Genomic DNA, 10129 nt, shown 5'->3' with positions numbered 1-10129 from the left:
CGTGAAGGGGCTTTCTTTAGGACCAGGTGGGTGGGTGCAAAGTGAGTGGCAAAGGTTGCCACGTGAAACCTGTGCTGTACCTACACATGCGCTAAGGTGTGTGGTAAAAAAATGTCAGTGTACTCACTGATACTTGTAAAACGAAAAATTCAATGATTTTAGAGTGTTCGCAGATATCGAGGCTCTGGGGGCTAAGGAGCTCTTTCACAAGTCCGATTTGGATTAGAAGAGATGTCTGCTGTCAAACCTGAATAGGTCCCCTGTAATCTCGGAACCTGTTATAATCCACACCATGATTCTCAAGCAGTAGTATATTTTTGATTTTGAATGCTTTCACATTGTCCATGTAAGCAGTAGTCGTGAAAATGGTACAATTGAGTGGTGCCAGGGATGTACCTGAGTGGACAACTGGAAGAAGAGGCGGCAGCCTCCGAAGCACAATTTTGAGCATCGAGACTTAATCTTTTACAAATTACAGACTGATGAGGATGACACTGTTTTACCAGTTTTTTATCCCGACCTCCCCCTGCTTGGAAGAGCAGATACTCCATACATTAGATGTACACAGAGAAATTTCTATTTATCTAAGCAGGATGATTTTTTCTGTAAAGCGGATTCCCTGTTTAGCACCATTGGTCAGTCAGGTAAAGAGGTCTTTCCCCCACACCCGCCTCTCTTTCTAGATGGGTACAACTGGAAATCATTGCGTCTTGTGAAAGAGTTAAGGTGGATTTAACTTTGGCACTCAAACTAACTTAGCAAGAGGTATAAATATTACCAATCTGTAACCAGTCATTACCTCCTTGTCTGTCTTCCTGCCACAGTCCTTATGAAGTGAGACAATACCCAAGCGCAAAGGGATACATCATTGCGCTCTCCTATACTCAGAAAGGAATTTGACACTACAAGCTTTGATTCTACATCCAAGATTTTAATAAAGATTTAAGAGCAGTGCTTTAAATGAGGCAGTCATATATAATATTTTTAATTGGGGAGTACCAGCACCCCTCAGAAACAAGCAGGTACTGTGGTACAGAGTACCTGCACTTCTATTTTTCCATTTCAAGCTCTGTTTAGAAAAAATCAAGGGTTATGACCAGAAGACCAAACATGAGCACCAAACTCTGCAGATGCTCCCCCGCCCAGATGAAGTCAGTAATACAACATAAAAGCATGTAGGGTGGCTCACGTGGCAGCGTTACAAATGTTTCTTAAGGAGATTCCACTAAACATAGCCCAAGAGGAAGCCTTACTCTGGCTGTAGGTCTTCTTGTTGTAGTCCTGAGCCGCTCCCTGCCTCCCATGTTTAGTATGATTGGTCTTTTCTTCTTCTTATTTTTTATTAAACTTAATACACCAGGATATGGTCATACCAAGTTCCTCCTTTTCTGCATGGTGGGATATGGCAGCCATCTTGAAGGAACTTTTTGAATTGGACTAGGTGACTGTGGAGCAGAGGGGGCTGCTCACCTTGTAAGGACTGCGACTGGATGACGTGGACTCATGGGGCAGATTTACAAGCCCCTTGCAACACTTTTGCACCACTGTTGCGTCACTTTTGTGACGCAGCAGCGGCGTAAACAATGTGGCCAATTTACAACGTGATGCATCTAGGGAGGTGCGTCATGTTGTAAAGCCCTGCGTCACATTATACCAGCGTCAGGTATAATGTATGCAGGGGGGGCGTTCCCACGCAGGAAAGCCTCGTAAAAGTGATGAAGTGAAATCTTCAAGATTTCACTGCGCCACTTCTAGGACGCCACTGCGTCCTAGGGGGAAGAAAAAAACGTGACGCAGTATAATGAGTATAGGCCTCCTCATGCATTGCTGGAGTTGCGTCGTGCTTGCGACACAACTCCAGCACTTTGTGATTTTTGCCCCAACAGATGCGTCAGGATTTCTGACGCATCTGTTAACCCTTGTGCCATTGTGCACCGAATTGTAAATACGGCGCATCCCTGGTGGCGCAAGGGTATCGCAGGCTGGCGGAGGGATACTGATGCGTCAGTTTCTTGTAAATCTGCCCGATAGTACTGAAGACTACGGGTAAGTCATTGGGTCATTTTAGGTTGCCTTCTTGCTCAGGGTGAAGGCCTCACACCTGTTTGTGGTGATGAACCTAATGGTTCTAGCCTCGAATAAGAAGCCAGTCTTGTCATTGCCACTTGTTTACCACTCAGTCACCTTCCTCATTCCTACCAGGCCCTCCCATCTTTCCGATCCGAACCGCCCTCGCGGAAAACCCCCACTTCCCCGCAGTATGTGCCTCGAAGACCAGGTTTCTCCACATTCACTGCTACATTCTTCGGGTGGAATCCACCTGCACCCCACCCTCACACAGCACACCAGGCTCCACGTCACGTGTGATCTATTTCCATCAGTCCTGGCTTAGAGGCCCGGGGCGGTCTGTTCCCGCGCGTCTGGTGACGTCAGATCCCTGGGGTCGCCCCTCCGGGCGTCGCTGCCCTCCTCCGAGGGGATAAGGTTTCCCCCCGGGCAGGAGTATATATTCTAGGGCCCAAGGATCTTTGTCAACACAGATCGGAGCTCCCAGCACGAAGCGTCTAGAGGCCCGAGGCGCTGCCCTGTCCCTGTCACTGCCCCTGCAGCGCGTCGGTTCCAGCAGAGGGGGGCGTCCTTCATGCGGGACCCGGAGGCAGGGGTAAGGCAGCTCTGTCAGTGAGTGCCGCTGGATCTGCTATTTGCAGCGCTTGGAAACAGTAGAAGAGCGCTATATGAACATACTATTACTAATGATATGGGATTCTGCCAAGTGTTAGATCAGCTGGTGGGTGTGTCTGCATTTGTAACGACGGCGTATGGGGTCAGTAGTGTGCCCATGTAATAATCTCAGCATCACATACTGGCTGCTCAGGTATTACTGTATATATCTGGAGGCTCTTGCGTCGATTTCACAAAGCTCCTGCCGGGTCCCAGCAATCCTCGGGGAGCTGGAGTGCGCAATTCCCGTGACCAGCAATGCTTTAAATATGTATTTATTTGTTTGATTTGCGTCACACCAAACAGGCACTTCGCAGCGCTAGGGAGCAACCGACGGGCTCATCAGTCAATTAAAGTGTAATAGATACCAATATTAACATAATTTCTGTTTTTATGGCTATAATTATAAACAGCATAAAATGTGCGTGCGGCGGCTTCTTCCAAAGCCGGAAGGATTGCACCTGCCCCGGAGGCACCAGATCACACTTTGCTTCTGCGGCCAGGCTGTGGGCATCGGCAGAGCCTTGTCCCACCGACACCTGCAGCAGCGCAGGGGGGACAGACGGACAGCAGGGAGCCCTGCACACCTGTCCTACCAACACCCCGCCGCCCCACCTGTCCGGCACAGCCTGGGCCCACCGACACCTGCAGCAGCTCAGGGGGTGCAGGCACCTGGGACAGACAGACAGCAGGGAGCCCCGCACCCCTGTCCTACCAACACCCCGCCGCCCCACCTGTCCGGCACAGCCTGGGCCCACCGACACCTGCTGAGACCAGGCAGACATGTCTGGGGTTTCCTCCCAGCAATGGAGAAAAATGCACTGTAAAGGACTCTGGGGCAGATATACAAGCCCCTTGTGCCACTTTTGCTTCACTTTTAGCATGGGGAAAGTGACGCAAAAGTAGCGCAAGGGGCTTGTAAATCTGCCCCCTTGTATTTTTTAATTCGATTTGTGCAGCTATGACACATTCTTTGGGTGGAAAACAAGGGGCGGATTCACAAAGTCGTGGCGGAGGCATTTCTTGACGGAGATTCCGTCAGGTGCGCGGAGGTTCTTTGTGAATCAGACCCTCAGAATAAATAGAATTCGAATGTCGGCCAACTCGTAGTGAATCCGCACCAGGGAAGTGGGCAGGCGCTGCGCCGCCAGAAACACCCGAGTAACCTCCACATTTTATTAAAGGGAAGGAGAAGTGTGTCTAGCGCCTGTGCTGATGTTAATTAAAGAGGGCGCTCTAATCCCAGCTGTAAAAAAAAATATGTGACCGGGTAAATGGTGGAAGTTTCAGAATGGAGTTCTAATCCCAGCCTGAGAACCTGGCAGAAAAGAGGGATTCTGGGCAAATCTTCGTGTACCTCAAATTGTTAACGTGCATAATTTGTAGTGCTGTCCCATAATAACACTCACATCCCCCACCGTCTCCCTCACGTCCAGGCTTCTGTGATCCGGTCTGAAACGAAGCACAGAAACCATACATTCATGTTGCAGGAACAGTCTCCAACCCAGCTACCCCTCCAACCACGTTTGCCAAAAGTTTGCCTCAACCCAGTTCAACGCGGCTCCCTTCAGGGCCTATAGGGGTACCTATTCAGGGGCATTTACTATTATTTCACGCAACGTGGCGTGTCTGCGTTGCGTAAACTTGAGAAACGGAAATCCTCCGGGCCTCATTTATGAGGCCTTGCGTCAGTTTTGCGCTTCCGATGCGTCACTTTTGACGCATCGGCGATGTAAAACATGCCTCTTGTTGCGCTCTATTTACAAAGTGACGCATCTAAGCAGATGCGTCACTTTGTAAACCCCTGCGCTACATTATACCTGTGTCAGGTATAATGTATGCAGGGGGGGGGGCGTTTCCCCGCATAAAGCTTCGTAGAAGTGACGCAGTGAAATCTATGAATTTCACTGCGTCACTTCTAGGACACGTTGCGTCAAAATCTTGCTCTTGCTCCTGCCTCACAGCAGGCGTAAGACTGACGCAGGCCCTTTCACATGGGTCTTGCCCCATGTGAAAGGAAGCATTGCTGGAGTTGCGTCACTTTTGTGACACACTCCAGCAATGCGTCACTTTTGCGCTTACAGATACGTCAGAAATACTGACGTATCTGTAACTCCTTGCGGCATGATGCGTCATACATTAAATATGACGCATCAGGTATGTCGCAAGGAGGACGCACTGAGAAGTGACGCATCGCTGTTTTCAATGAGGCCCTCCATATTTACACTGAGATGTTGCATTTCTGCTCCCTCCTTGTGCTGGTGCACGACGTGCTGCCAGCGCAGGACCCCTTGCACCACGGTGCAACCGTGCCTGCGTTAAGGGCGGGATAGTTTCTGTGCAGGAAGGGACAGCTTGCTGCACAAAAACAATCCAAAGAGGCCTGCTCCTCTTTCTATGCCCGATGCAGGGCCGGACCTGCCGTAGCGGGCATCAGGCGTTTTTTTCCTAGGAGATTGGAAGGGTGGGGGCTGGTTTTGCAGCTGGAAAGAGGTTTGCTGTAACTGGGGGCCAGTTTTGCAACCCCCCTCCATACTTCCCCAGGTCCTACAAAATTGCCAGGGCTGCTTAGGGTTCCCAGTCCAGTTCCGGCGTGATGCAGAAGGCATCATGCATAACACTAGGAAATAAGGAAGAGATGTATAAATTCTCCTGTTACACATCATCTGGGAGGTGTACCGATTATTCACAAACCTTCCTAATACGCACAACTACACTTATTGCTAAAAAGGGTGGTGTAATTGAGAAAATTGTAAAACTCCCTCACTCCTATATATAATGGAGGGATCCCAGCAGGGATTTTTTATCCTTGGGAAATTGCAAGACATAAAAAGTTCACAAGAATTTCCTCCATTACCCCCACCATAAATTAGTGGATTCACGCAAGCGAAAGATGCACCATTCAGAGTTAAGTTGTGAACATGGAAATGCTCCATCATCTTACAATTAAGGGTGCAGTTTCTACCATTTTGGGAAATCCCCAAAAGATTTGCTGTGAGTTTGAAATTTTTTCAAAAACTGTCCCACCAAACTCCTGCCCTTTAAAAATAGCAGATAATCCCCCCTGCCCCTCAACAGTCAACAGAGACAACATATTTTGCATCTCTCCATCAACTTTTGTAGATACCATGAGCCATGTTTGCAAGTTTCCCCGAAAAAGTCGTTAGTTATCCTAGGACCCGAGTCACAATTTTTTTTCTGTTACCAGATGCAGCCTGTCCCAGACTTACTCCTGCATTTCAAGGAATAAGGCACATCTACTCACGGAAAAAAATATTTGTGAATGCGTAAATTCCTCTTGCGCATGTGACTAAGTTACGGCATGCATTTAGGCAGTGGTCTCTTGTTAGTTTCGGGCCTCATTTTTTTAGAGTTTTATTTTACCTTTTCTGAGGTTGTCTTCTATTGCTCAGTGTTTGGAAGCCTATCTTATGCTTTACAAAATATGTAATAATAAATACACCTTTAAATTCCAGTGCTGCACACAAGACCACATATGTTGTAGGCGCCTTAAAGTTATTTTCGAAGGGTGTTTCTTTGAATGAAGGAGAGCTGGTCCGCACGGCTCTTGGAACCTTTGGCCAGGCCACAAGTGTGTCAGCATCTCTGATATAGACATGACATTTCTGTAAAAGGGAGGGTGGCGGCTGGCAAAGCGCCCCCTGCAGAAGTGGCCCAGAGGTAAGAGAGCCCCTGAGTGCACGGCTGTATTTTGTTGCCCCTCGTGCTGTGAATTCTGAGAAGAGCTGGCATCTCCAGGGTCATGATATTGCATTACCCTGCTATGACTTGTTCCAATGATGTCTGGGTTTCCATGAGCCCTGGCGGGATGCCCTGGTGCCCAGCTGACCCTTCTGGGCACAGACATCTTTGTGGGCATAGAACTGATGCAGCAGCAGCCAATCAGAGCATCCCTGCCCTCCTGCCAGCTTCATCCAAGCCCCTTTTAGGACTTATTGCAACAGAAACTGAAATATCTTCACACAAAATCCGTCAATTGGTGTAAGCACTTCATAAATATGATAAATAACCCCCCCCCTAAAAAACAATATGCACAGATTCTCACCAGAACCTAATATTGTTGTCAATACATTTGCCTATTTTCAACTGTATGAGTTTACATTTTTGGTTATGGTATGTTCTTCTAGTATGTATATATTTTACATAAATAGATTGTAGTCCATATTACATGCTCTTTAAGTATATACCATGTGGTAGCCTTCTGTGGCTGAAGGGTGCTCTGTCACTCCCAGAGTCCTGCTACACATTCTATAAAAGTATTTACTTCTTCTATTTAACATTTTAACTCTAAGGGTCAATGGGGGCAAAAATACACTTTCACATTTTTTTCCCCGGCCTTGGCATAAAAAATCATCCATGCCAATAAAATACTGGCCAGGTGGCAACCCCAACTGCTGTGCATGCAAAACATCTGATTCTGTATCAAAATCAACAAGATATCTCCCATTCCACCAAGAACCCCCCGGGTCCTACCTCCACCCAAAATCCGGTCCAGGTCCCTAAATTTCATCTCTCTCTCAGGAAGCCCCTTAAGACCTGGCTTTTTATCCCATAGTTTATTTTCTTCTATGCTTAGAATTATCTGCTACTCCCTCCAGGCACTGAAGGCCCGATTCACAGAACTAACTTAAGACAAAATCCTAAACTTACTACCATTTTGGTATTCACAGAAGGCACTTACTCATTTCGGTATTCACAGAAGTTAGGAGTCCTAACTTTAGGACTCCTAAATGCCTTCTGTGAATACCGAAAGTCTTAAAGTTAGGATTTTTCTCAGTTTAGGGGTCCTAACTTTACTACTACTAAACTGAGAAAAATCCTAACTTTAAGACTTTTGGTATTCACAGAAGGCATTTAGGAGTCCTAAAGTTAGGACTCCTAACTTCTGTGAATACCGAAATGAGTAAGTGCCTTCTGTGAATACCAAAATGGTAGTAAGTTTAGGATTTTGTCTTAAGTTAATTCTGTGAATCGGGCCCAGTCTTTCAGGTATAGCGCCTAGACGTCTCCGGGCATTAGTCCGCGCTTTATAAATATCAAATCAAGTGACATCAAATTACAGCCCACCCATTTTGTCCGCTTCTGGCGTCTTTGTGACACACACACACTTGCACATGCGAGCGCACATACCTCCAACATGCTTCCAGTGCTACACCTTCCGTACTACAACGTAAGCATCGTACACACTGACTTTGTAAAATAAATAACAATTTCTTTTCTGGCATTTCAGATCTCTATTATGTTGAAGCGCAGCCGGGCCAATCCGCATTTCATGGAAATCTGTGAGAAAAGAATTGTGAGCCAGTATTTCGTGGAAAGAGACAAAGCCCGCCGCTAATTCGCCAAACCAGGTAACTTTGACAATAGCTTTACTTTTCCAATCAAGAAAGTCAGGGCAAACCCAAGTCTTCTTCGATGTCAGAGCCAATGTCCCCACGCTTCCGACCGCTCCTTTGCTTCTGTTTATGGGCAATTGTAGGACAGTGCAATAGAAACGAAAATCTGGTAATGTTTGATTGACAGAGGGTTTCCTTAAAGGGCCATCGAGTGTGGAGAAAAAAAACTGTTCTCTTTGCCTGGTTCTGGTTCTCTAACAATCACCAACAACAGGCATTCTAGAATGATGCTTTGTTTGATGACGTCAGCTGAGGGCGGGCCTAAGATGTATTGTGACGTCATTCACCAGATGGCCCCTCTAAAATAGAGCTTTCTAAGCTGAAAATAAGAATTTAAGCACATTTCTGACTTTCAAAACCAGAACCTCGAAGACGAGCCTGTACTACCATATATCATATCCACAGCATTCCCACATTTCGGCCACAGTGGGTCCTGTGGTGAAGTTGTTTCCAGTGAGGGCAAATTAGCAGAATAAATGCGGCAACGCTTTGTCGCTGAACAGATGGCCGCCATGTTTGGCTTTTAACCTTGAACACAACTGGAAAAATGTGGGTGCTTCTATGTGTAAGGGTCTAGAACATAAAAAAGGTCTGAAAAAAATCCACGGGTGTGGGAAGGACATGGGAGTAAAGCGTTCTTAGGGGTTGTATGATGGAAATACGCCTGTTTTTCCCATGCATGCCTTTACAACGCGGGCAAAACAACAAATGCGTCGAAACCATGCATGCCTTTACAACGCGGGCAATACAACAAATTCGTCGTTTACCATGCATGCCTTTTACAACGCGGGAAATACAACAAATGCGTCGTTACCATGCATGCCTTTACAACGCGGGCAATAAAACAAATGCGTCGTTACCATGCATGCCTTTACCATGCGGGCAATACAACAAATGCGTTGTTACTATGCATGCCTTTACAACGCGGGCAATACAACAAAGCGTCGTAACCATGCATGCCTTTACAACGCGGGCAATACAACAAATGCGTCGTTACCATGCATGCCTTTACAACGCGGGCAATAAAACAATGCGTCGTTACCATGCATGCCTTTACAACGCGGGCAATACAACAAATGCGTTGTTTCCATGCATGCCTTTACAACACAGGCAATACAACAAATGCGTCGTTACCATGCATGCCTTTACAACGCGGGCAATACAACAAATGCGTCGTTACCATGCATGCCTTTACAACGCGGGCAATAAACAAATGCGTCGTTACCATGCATGCCTTTACAACGCGGGCAATACAACAAATGCGTTGTTTCCATGCATGCCTTTACAACACAGGCAATACAACAAATGCGTCGTTACCATGCATGCCTTTACAACGCAGGCAATACAACAAATGCGTCGTTACCATGCATGCCTTTACAACGCAGGCAATACACAAATGCGTTGTTACCACACCTTCCTTTACCACCCAAGTCATTACAACAACTTGCCTTCGAGAAGCAGAACTTTGGAATAGTATAATTTACTATTCCAACTCCAGTCTGTGCAACAGTAGGGAAGGTGTAGGACTTAAGATCCAACACTAGTCCAACACACAACATGTTCCCTAAAGCAAGTCGTTGTAATGACTTGCATGGTAAAGGAAGTGTGGTAACGACGTGTTCATTGTACTGTCCATCTTGTTAAATACTGCATGATTCCGAATGCATGGTAAAGGCTGTTCCCGTTCTTAGAACGTGAAGAGGACAGAACAAAATCACCCAAATGGGTGGGTGGGTGTGTTTTCTTATTTTTTTTTTTTTTCTCTCTCTCTCTCTCTCTCTCTCTCTCTCTCTCTCTCTCTCTCTCTCTCTCTCTCTCTCTCTCTCTCTCTCTCTCTCTCTCTCTCTCTTCTCTCTCTCTCTCTCTCTCTCTCTCTCTCTCTCTCTCTCTCTCTCTCTCTCTCTCTCTCTCTCTCTCTCTCTCTCTCTCTCTCTCTCTCTCTCTCTCTCTCTCTCTCTCTCTCTCTCTCTCTCTCTCTCTCTCTCTCTCTC

This window comes from Lissotriton helveticus, chromosome 8 (assembly GCF_964261635.1).
Source record: "Lissotriton helveticus chromosome 8, aLisHel1.1, whole genome shotgun sequence".
Taxonomy (NCBI): Eukaryota; Metazoa; Chordata; class Amphibia; order Caudata; family Salamandridae; genus Lissotriton; species Lissotriton helveticus.
This window is presented reverse-complemented; position numbering follows the sequence as displayed.